An 11,711-nucleotide genomic window follows, 5' to 3' on the forward strand; every position below is an offset into this window, starting at 1 on the left:
AGGGTGAAGGGGAAGCAAGCACATCTTACCGTGGTGGAGCAGGAGAGGGAGAGAGTGCAAAGGGGTAAGTGCTACACACTTTTAAACAACCAGATCTTTTGAGAATTCACTATCACGAGAACACCAAAGGGAAAATGTGTCCCCATGATCCAATCATCTCCCACTAGATTCCTCCCTCAACATTGGGGATTACAATTCAGCATGAGATTTGGGTGCAGACAGAGCCAAACCATGTCAAGGGTAGAGGCACATTTTAAATCCTAACCTTCTATTCTTCTTTAATTTGGGAAACCGTAACATACTTGAGAACTGACAAAAAACACAATTCTAGCCCTGTTACAGAGCCTCTTTTCAAACAAAGCTGTTAAGGTAGAAAGTTGGAAAAGCCATGAGTACAAATTCCAGGAGATGCTTCTACACCAGGACATCCCCAGCTTTCATGAATGACCATAACCCACTTCATCAAGACTTTAAACTAAGAAGTTTATCATTTCATAAACATTTAACTAAATACATGAATATTATTTCAGTTAGCAAGTCACGGATACTTTAAAGGGAGTGTGAAGAAGACCATTTAAAAAAATAATCTCAAATTTTCCTCCAAATTATCTTGTGTTGTGTGCCCAGTGCTGTATAATACCAGCTCATTTTATTCACTGTCAGTGCCATAACCCATTTAGATCAAATGTCTTTATGACCACATGGGTAATTAACCAATTTAATGCAAAATGTAAGCCAATTCTTCCAGGGCGTAAGCTTATCCTTGCAGGGAAATTTGATAATTAGAAGGGTTTGGATCACATTTTTTTTGTATTTTAGAACTTTCAAGCTTATTCCCAAATAAAATTAATGCAATAAGATAATCTGATTCAGTAAAAGGAATAGGCTTCCTAAGCCCTTTCCAATGAAGAGAAATAATTTCCTGGTATATTTGAAATGTCAGCATTCACACTGAAGATTTCTAGGAACTAAAATAAACTAATAACCGACAGTTAAGTGAAACATCTAAAACAGTAGTGTTTTCAAAAAGGTTAAATGATAATGATTTCCATTTAATAAAGATTTTTGTATGTGTTTTAATGTAAAATTTTCAAGGAAAATAGAATGTTCTGTTAACACAGGAGAAGCACTCAAATAAAATAAATGAATTTATTTTCTTCTTCTGAATAAAATAAATGTCAGTTCCCTGGCTCATGATATACTGAGTTAGATATATAGTAACAAAAAAAAATGTGATTAAATAGCTTCTCATTTGGTGCATTGTTTATGTATTCAGTCTTGATGATAATGCACTCAAACACAATCAATCACTGATTTTAATTTCCTTTATTGTGCTACAGACAGATGAAAGGAAAAGAATTAAATGAAGTTGCTTAGCCAGGCTGTTCATCGTCTCTCAATCCAGCTGGTGAACAATTCTGTGTTCTTTGTGTGGCCAAACATCTCACCCTGGCCCGTGCGTTCACAAAGCACTTTCCTAGGAGGTGGAGTTAGAAAAGCTCACCACCTTACCGTGCATGTGTCAGAGGGGATCATAATGTAAGGAGCTTAGTTTTTATAAATCACCTAATAAAAAGCAGCATCATATTCTGTATGACACTGTATTACACATTCTAAAAATTATAAGGTCAATAGCAGATACCTTTGACATCACTGGGGACTCGATGATCAAGAGTATATTTGCTAACTTTTTTATTATAATATAATTGACAATTTATGCTTCTTTCTCATTCTTTCTCTCTCTTTTTAAAACATACAAATGTTATCAGATTTTATAACATGAAGTGAATGAAACTGTTGTGTGGAGATGGGGATAATAACTTAGTTTTTTCTTCATTAAGCTGAATATTTCCTACAGGGTTAGAGTAAAATCTAAGAAAATGATCTGTAATTAAAGACCTAAAATTCCCTAGGCTTTATGTTCAATGAGAATATAGAATTTTTAAGCCTTTTACTGATCATCCAGCATGACCACCATACTTCATAATTTCCGAAGTCCTTTAGCTTGTGAAACTGTTTCTTCAAAAACCTTTTCAAAATGCCTGACTTCTCCTGGAAATATATCGCCACTAAAAACATAAAGCCTTTCATCATGGATATAGCTCACTATAACATCAACATCAATACAACTAGTTAAAGTATAAAGTCTTTGGTGATTAAACAAGGATCTCTTCTTCCAGATACCCATCCCTGATCCTTAAGGGAATGTGACCCCTCTCTTCTTGGGTTCCCCTAATTCTCTACCTCTCTTACAGCATGAAATACCCAAAGGATGTTTATTTGTTTGTATGTCTCTTCTCCAATCCAATTAACTGTTTACTCCTAGGGGGATGGAACCGTGACTTCTCTATCCCTGTACCTCCCAGGGTCATCACAATGCCTGGCATCTGAGTTCAATAAAATGAAAAGGATAGTTGAAGAATCCTTATATTAAAATAAAATTCACTTTTGCATTTCTTGACATTGAATTTCTGGATGTCTCTGGAGAACATTTTATCTTATATTTAGTATTTTCTAGATCACCTTTTAAACTTCTCACACCTGCACTGAAAGACTCATTCGAGGCCAGAAGGCTGGGTAAAGAGTGGTCTGTCCTTAATTTTCAGGATCACAGCCATTTCTCTCCATCACTGCCCGACTCTGCTTTTCTTTGCCAGTACGAAACCTTGTAGTGTCCTCTTACATGTTCCATTGATGACTGAGAAAAGCAGGAGCAGAACTGTGCCAAGCCAGTGACACAGAGATTCAGCACAGGTACATTATGTGGGAGTGGATAGAGAGACAGGAGCTTTAGGGTATAAAGCTCTCTCTTAATCTTGTTGATGTTACAGCTATCCCCTTCTGTCCAAGACTAACTGCAAAGGAAGTCACATAAGAAATCTTGTGAATTGAGCTGACTTCCTCCCAGAATCACAGTAGGCTCTAGGTTCCAGGCCATCACCAGCATAGACAATGGAGTCGAGAGAGGTGATTTCCCCATTTTGGCTTCTTTGAGAACTTCACCAGCCCAGCCATGATGTCGTTTTCCACCACCACCCCTCCAGGACTGACCACATTGAGACAGGTCACCAAGTGTAGGTACCAACTTGTCTACTTATCAACTCTGTTGACTTCCCCTAAAGTTGTTGTAGATATAGACAACTCTGTCCACCCCACACTCACTTCCTGTTCTGCTGCTACTACCTCTGTTCTTCCACTCTCAGCAATCACAGCTGATAGGCCCTTAGCAGCCCCTGGTACACAAGTACTGTCAACAGTGTCCACTAGGAAAACTTAGTTACACTAATTTTCCTCTTTGGGGATATTATAGGGCATCAATGATTATTTACTGATTGTTACAATTCAGTGTTTAATCTATTGCAAACGATTACATTCATAGAATATTTGCCTTCTCCAAAGTATTACTGCAATGTTTGTTTTTGATCTAAAACATGTACTCTATATCAAGCTGCAAGACAGAATAAAGAATAAACACTCATAATTTATTCTGATTATTCTCTTTTTTCTTCTGGAACGTTTTCATTAAAGCTCCCAGTGTGAAAATTCTTTCCCTGAAGCTCTTTGTCCTAGCCAGCACCCATGATGTCAGAATTCTGTATATGCCATTAAAACCTATTTCCAGTTTAAACTGTAGTGCATAGAGACTGCCATTTAAGGAAGATTAATCCTAAAAAATTAAAACTTTGAAGAAGTAAACTATCATAAGAAAATAAAATTTACTTTAGTGCACCTAAAATAGTTAGAACAGACTTTCTGCAGCTCATACTTTAAGGACAAATGACAGAAAACCAAATAGTTGAGGCCAAGGTCACAGGAACCTTCTCCATCTCCACCATGGGCCCTGGATACCAGGTTTAAAGTGGGACTGAAACCGATTGCAATCAATAATAATAATCATAAAAAGTGTGTCCCTATAACTCTATGGAACTACTTTCCATAAATTTTCACTTAATGGAATTGAGCCGAAAGTGGTTTCGAGGCATTCATAGCATTCTCTTTGTCTTGTGGGGACATAGCACAAGAAGCCCCCTTTAATATCAGACCTCAAGGTCAAAGAGAGGAGACCGATGACTTTGTGTTTTCTCCCATCCTGAAACGTAGCACTGCGCTAGATGGCCACACTGAAGGAAGGCAAGAAACAAAGGCATAAAATAGCAGACATTGTCCCCAGGAAAAGCAGGCAGAATATGCAATAGAATGAAACAAAAATGTATCCAAAGGGAAAAAAAAAAGCTCTTTATTCTTGTCATAAGTAAGTGGAATAAAAGCCAGCAGAAGAAAAACGTACGTATAATGGAAGGTACTCAGTTATGCGTGACCTATTAGCCATGTATTTTTGTCAGTGACACACTACTCTGTGATTCTGTATGCCAGACAATTGGTGCCTAATTAAAAATGAGTGTATACAAAAAGAAAGGTGAAAAGCAATGTTAGGCAGAATCACCAAAACATGGAAATAGAAAGACATCAATGATTGCTTCAAATCACCACTTCAGACCTTGTCTGAATTATACCTTTATGCTTCTATTTTTTTTTTTTTTTTGCCTCACAAAAGTGATTTGATAAATAAGGAACTGCTATTTGTGAAGCATTTGCTGTCCTAAGTAATTATTTTTTCTAGAAAGGTATGGTCAAAGGAGGAAGTACACTTTTCAGACTGAACAGGTGACATAATCTATGAGAATTTGGCTGCCTATGTTAAGGTGATATTCTAATATCTGTACCTCATCTTTTGGGAAGCAGTGAAGAGTTATCCAGAGCAACTCTCAGACACTGAGCACTTGCTTCCCCTATCAGATCAAACCTGCCACTCTCAGATCTCTTTGGGGAGAAAAAATCAAGAGACATTTGTGTCTCCCCACACCAAAAATTTACCTAGTTAACTATTTCACTCCACCTGGAAGAGAAAATTCATGGCATTCAATTTGCCACGGCGTAGGATGTTGAAAAGATAAAATCTGTCTGGCTTCTTGGTTATCAACAGAACAGATAAATTGCAACTGACTAACACTGGGGTGTCAGAAATCCCAGCATGGCCAGTTTGTTTATATTTTCTGCAATGCTCCTAAGGCTAAATTAGAAAAGATAGTAAATAGCATTGGAACTGACAGGGTGTAGAAACCGATATCAACAAAACTACTCAGAAATGGAAGGAAGTCTTAGCTTTAAACGTCAAGTACAAATTGATCTGTAGACAGAGAAAGACTCCCTCCTGGAAAAAAAAAAATAATAATGCAGCCCAATGCTCATCAATAGAGAAAAAAGATGAGCTTGGCAAACTCATTAAAGTGCCCATGAAGCTGTTTGATAAACCACGGGACAAAGACAAAGCTTTCTGTTAAAAGAGCAGTCTGAAGCCCTGCTTTCAACCTGCCAACTGCAGTGAACATGAGCATCCCTTAACAAGAAATGTGCAAGGGGTGGAAAAGTGAAGGAGCAAGTCACTGAATGAGAAAGAAAGCTCTGGATCCATCACAGGTATTGCCTGAAATGCCTGGAGTTGGGTAAATGCCAGTGTCCAATGATGCAGCAAAAATCTGCAATCAACTACTCAGAAAAGATCAACATTCAGCACAACCAAAACTTAGCTAACTCTTCATTTAAAATTCTACACATCTGAGACAGGGCAGGACTGAATTGGCTGAGCCAAATGTCATGCATGGGCGAGATAATGAGTGCTGAATAACAGAACAACTATGTCTTCCCATCTGACTCCAAACTATCTTGCAGATTATGTGTTACTGAGAGCATTAGAGGCTTTACATGCTATCTATATGTATAAGTTTACACACCTAGCTTTAAATGAATTGAGTCAGGTGTGGTGGCTCAAGTCTGTAATCCCAGCACTTTGGGAGGCCAAGGTAGGGAGATGACTTGAGGTCAGAGTCCAAGACCAGACAACATGGTGAAACCTTGTCTCTACTCAAAAAATACAAAAATTAGCCATGTGTGGTGGTGCACACCTGTAGTCTCAGCTACTCAGGAAGCTGAGACAAGAGAATCGCTTGAACACAGGAGGTGGAGGTTGCAGTAAGCAGAGATCCTGAAACTGCACTCCAGCCTGGGCAACAGAGTGAGACTCTGTCTCAATAAAAAATAAATAAATAAATAAATTAATTCACACGTTCTGGCCTTGCCAATTTATACCCCAAGCTAGTCACAGAATTGGAGCCAGAGATTATATATGCTTAAAGATTTAAGGTGGGATAGTGGTGCTTTGAAGTGGAGAGATAGGTTTGTAGCCATGGAGGTGCTCCACCCGTCTCTGGCAGGACACCCTCCTGTGGGGACTAACAGCCCCCAGCTGTTGCATTTCTGAGTCACTTGCAGTCCCCATGCTGAGGCCTGCTTCCACCTGCTGCTCCCGTCAGTGACTGAGCATGGCAGGGCTATCAGACCAGGCCACACAGGCCTGACCTGGAACTGCTAACAGCAGTCTCTGCTTGGAGATCACTTATTGAAACAGGAGTTTCCATAGAACTGATGTTTATGGTTTCTTTTGAATAACCATAGAAATTGACCCTCCCAGTCTTGAAACTTGAGAAAATTAAATTTGTCTTATTTGAGTTCCTTTCTCAGGAAATCAACCATCGGGCCTCCCAGATAATATTAAGAACCTAGACTCATCAGATCACTGTGCCAGGGCAGTGAGACACCAGACCCCTCACCCTTCATGATTCCCTAACCAACCATCTGCATCCTGTGAACCAACTCTCTCTTATCTTTCCCTAATTCCTGTTTTCCCACACATGATTACATTTCTTCTCTACCATATAAACCCCTAATTTTACTAGGTCAGGGAGATGGATTTGAGACTGATCTCCCATCTCCTCAGCTGCAGCACCCAATTAAATTCTTCTCCTCTGGCAATACTCATTGTCTCAGTGATTGGCTTTCTGTGAAGCAGTCAGTGGGACCTAGACCAAACCCCTGGTGTTTCAGTAACACTGTCAGCTTGGTGAGACTATCTCAGAAATACACTATAGTTTGAAGCCCTTCCTACCTTCACCTTCCTTTTCCTCTTCCTCTCATAGAGACCACACATGCATCACAGTCTGAAGGCTCTTTTCTCCCACCTCCCCCACCCCTTATGCTCCATGGCATTTCCTCAATAAATCTCTCACACATCAATCCTGTCTTGGACAGGGTTCTTTGAAGATCTGAAACAGCATGAGCTTTATATCCAAAAATTATAGATGGCTACCAGTCTTTGATTCTACTAACTATAGATTCTATCTATGGAAGAGTTAAAAGAGATTTACCAAAATGTTTGGGAAAAGTTAGAAAGGTGTATCATGTATCTTCTAATTGTAAGCCATGTAAGATTTAAGTGACTCTTCTTCAACAGGATTCCTAGACTGATACATGAAGAGAAATGCAGGAGACCTTGTATTTTCTCAAGGTATCTGGCAGTGTCTTACTTAAGACTATATTTGGTCCACAAATATTACTGGGCAATTAACTCTGACTAAGCACATTCAAGGACAATTCGGAGGCTGTGAAGGATGCATGGCAGAGGTGCATTCTGGGAAGATAGAGAAGATGGCAAAGTCCCAGCTGGCTAAAAGCTCTCATCCACAGGGATATTTACAGAGCATTTCCTATGCTCCAGGCAATGTATAAAACACATTGCCTATTGTATATAATGTATAGAAATATGTAAAACCAGTAGAGTATCCTTCTGACAAGCCTGTGAAGAGATATTATATTCCCCTGTTAAGGATGAGACAGTCAAAAATTGGACACTTTGCCTACTTGACAAAGAATGCATAGTAGGTTAAGGGCCAGGATCTAAACTCTGATCTGTCATCCCCCAAGCCCAGTGCTTAACACAACTTCTTGCCTCCTGTCTTTGGAGAAGAATATCAAGTTCTGTACAGCCAGATTTAGATATGCACTGTGAGGAGCGGTACAGGAGGAGGGTCCCCTCTCTACTCTTTGTGATCTAAGTTTCCAATAAGATCTGCAATCATCGGGTCTTTTTTTCCTTTTTTTTTTTTTATATGCAATCAGTGTTATCTACAGGCCAGTATATGAAACTACAGGAGAATATGCTGTGGGTCTCTGGCTGCTCTCTGAGCACCTCCACAGATACCTCATTGATGGGGTGTTGTTTGAGCAGAGTGACTAGCAGGATAGTGTTCAACATGGGGAGGGGGAGGGTTTATGTCAGGTGAAGAGCATCACAGCTCACACATGACATGCTCTCTTCACAATAACATTCACTACATACTTCTGATCTCAATTTTAATTGTAGGGGACAGTTCCAATAAAGCTCAGCCTGCTTTGTACTGCCAGCATCCCACCTACTAAAGTACCTTGCTTCTTTTTCCATTCTCTCACAAGACCTCACCTAACTTAGCCAGATCACATGTCAGCCTGTGCTCCTGCACAGCCTGGAATTACAAAAAATTTAGCACCTCTATCTGGGGAAGAGATTCACTGGATAATTCTGGGAACTGAGCTACTACTGCCTGCAATAGTATTCTACATAATGCACTCTTAATATATTGGCTTTCCATCTTGTCTCAATTTCTCTGCTTCCTGATTCCTCTCAACTATCAACACAGGGCATTTTCTGATAGCCAGAAGGACTCCATGGCAACAATCAAGTATCACCAGCAGCCACAGGGCAAAATATGCCAAAAATGTACCCAGGATTGTGTTACAAGGGTGAAGGCTCTATGAAGACTGAATGTATAACTCTGAGAGGCATCCTTTGCTAAAGGTAAGGGCCCTTGGAAGAAATAATGGCACCTTGGGACCTGGGATAGGTATTATTAGATGTCTGCATTCAACAAAGATACCAATAAAATTACCTCCCACCCCATCACTGCTGGAAACACATCTTCAGAATATGTATAATACAGATCTTAGGCCCACGGGATTAAAGGTCTGTGCTGGGAGTAGAGGGAGTAATGGCAAGGGAAAAGACATCAGGGAAATGACATTTCCCCTGAAACTGGAGCTCTGATTGTTTATTTTGGACTCCTTATTTCAGCACAAAAATGGGATGTATTTTTGAGCATCATTTTGATTGCCATCAGAAGCTAAGAGGAGAGTATGTCTACCATTTCAGGATCCACTGGGTTGTTCCTTTGTGTTTCTATGCCTGGTGAAAGCTGTAGATGGACAACTGTAGCAACCATGACTTAAAAATGGCAAGGTAACCAGGACAGATCCCTCAGGCTTGAAGATATGAGACACGCTACCAGACAAGCAACTTAGTTCTGCAGGAGTACTGGGTGAGTGATAGAAATTTAGAATGGATGGTAGAAAAGAAAGTGATAGATTTCAGTTATGACCTTGATACCAATTGCAGCAAGGAGGACCATTTATTTATTGAACCTGCCTATATAAAGCTTTTTGAAAGAAATTGTAGCCAGTCGCCACCTTGAAAATGCAGTGACAGAATGGACTCCATGAGAGACATGAGACAATCTGAACAGGGTGATGGGCTGGATTGTAGCAGATGCCAGTTGGCTTATCTCATTTTTAGTCTCACCTGCAGTAGGCAGTGGCATACAAGGTCTAACTCACCTTGCTGTACCTCACCAAGCATAGCCTGAATCAACGCATTGTGCTCCAGGGCTTTCAGAGATGCCTGCAGAACTTGCTGGGCCCATGTGTAGGAACAGCCTGAAGCTAATACCCTTAACAGTGACCTTCAACCAATGTGAGATAGATGTCAGTGGATAACGGTTTCAGCCTCTTGATTTTCATGAGGCTGTTTCTGGGAAGTGTTCTGTTCATTTCTCAGAGGTTCTAGATGAACTGAGCCCAACTGCCTTTAGCAGTAGAAGCAATAATACACACATATATCATTTTTTCTTCCTGTGGTCTTTCTGTCTCCCTCCCTTTCTGACTTCTGCATCCCGAGATTGTATGTCAGATAAGCTACCTACCCCGAAACCCCTTCTCAGGCTGCGTTTTCAGAGGAAACTAAAGTAAAACACACAAACTGTCTCCAAAATCTTCACTTTTTTCTGCTTTATAACAAACATGCTCACTCCTGCTGGAAGGGTACCTGGAATGAACATTGGATAAAGAATATTTATTATTTAGAGCCCCTGAGCAGTATGAGTCGGGGTATGTGCCAGATTTCAGATTTCTATTGCTTTGCAGAATCTTCACCATAAAACTTGGCAGAGATGCTGAAAACCCACAGTCACAGCCAGACAAGTTATTGCTATTGGAATTTTTAACAGTCACTCAGATAACATATTTTTAGAGAAAATCCACCCCAGAGCAAAATTGGAAGCATTGGAGGTAATATACCATATAGGTCCATAATTTTTCACCTTTCAGATTCCTCTACATATCTAATGCATGTCGTCATTAATATTGCTTTAGGGGCATTCCAAATTGTCCCCAGTGAGCAGTCTGCTACTCGCTCTAACCACTTCTAAGAAATGTGAAGTTCAAGCAGTGTCTAAAAGCTTAGATCAATGAGTCATGAAGAAGCTAAATGGAATGACTCGCCTTTGCAGAACTCCTCAACCCCAAGTGCGGCACAGGCAGTGCAGACAGATGCTCTCTGAGGCACAGCCCTTAAAATAATCCTTAGCAGTTTTCAGTCACAAATTATTTACCCACACTTTCATATATTCCACAGCCAGGCCTTGAAGTATGTGATATTGCCCTCATCTTTCTAAATGGACTAAAATAGATTAAAAGTGACTTATTTGATAATCTGGCAGTCAAAAATCCAAACTTAGTACTTCATAGTTCTTTAGTTTAGGAACATTTCTTTTGGCAGTTTAAGTTTGAAGGATTCAAACAGGACTGATGTGTCATCCAAAAAGTTATATTTTCCCTCTACATTCTTTCTTGCTGTATCCTAGAAGCAAATGAAGTCAACCATTCTCTGAATGGGAAGCTTCGGATTTAAGCTCTTGGGAGTAAAGGATGTTTTTGTTACACTTAACATGACACTGAAATTGCAGAGAACACAAATAGAGTATTTACTAATTCTTATCGTGAACAGACAAAAAAGGAGGTACAAACTAGAAGCAGTAGATTGAAAGTTGAGAGCAAGGAATAGAATAAATACCTCATTGTGTGTCCACAGTAATACGAAATTAAGGTACCACTCTTTAATTATGCTACCGAGTTGAATGACTTCTTACTTAGAGTGCTCATTGCAGAATATAAGGGAGTCATTGTTTATAAATTACAATGAAATATAAATGTGGTTATGACGAATTTGTTAATTAAATTATTTTAATTTATCTTTTCACATAAACATAACTCTTGAAATTCTGGGCATATTTATGTCCCCAAATAACTGAATAAAGTTTCTCAACACAGGAATCTAATGAAAACTAAGAAGTTTGGAAGATAATTGTATTAAGGTATGTAAATTCTCATAACTTTTGAAACTAAACACTGCCATCTCAGTATATTTTTTTACCCCCCAAATCCCTGAGATTCTTATTAAAAATACAGATTTCTGAACCTCACCTTGGACCACCAAATCAGAAGTCTTAGAGCAGAGCCCAGGGATCTACATTTTAAAACTCCATTAGCACCTTCCCTTTCACCACCACGTGACTTAGGAACTGAGTCCTATGAAGTTTGGAAAAACAAAACCCTGCACATTTTATTCTTCATCGTCATGGTTGCACAAGCAAGATGCATGGCATATGATTTATAAGAGCATATCCAAGTTGGGATTTTTTTCCTCACATATCAAGAAGTCTGCTTATAGG

The sequence above is a fragment of the Nomascus leucogenys genome, chromosome 16 (assembly GCF_006542625.1).
Source record: "Nomascus leucogenys isolate Asia chromosome 16, Asia_NLE_v1, whole genome shotgun sequence".
NCBI classification, from domain to species: Eukaryota; Metazoa; Chordata; class Mammalia; order Primates; family Hylobatidae; genus Nomascus; species Nomascus leucogenys.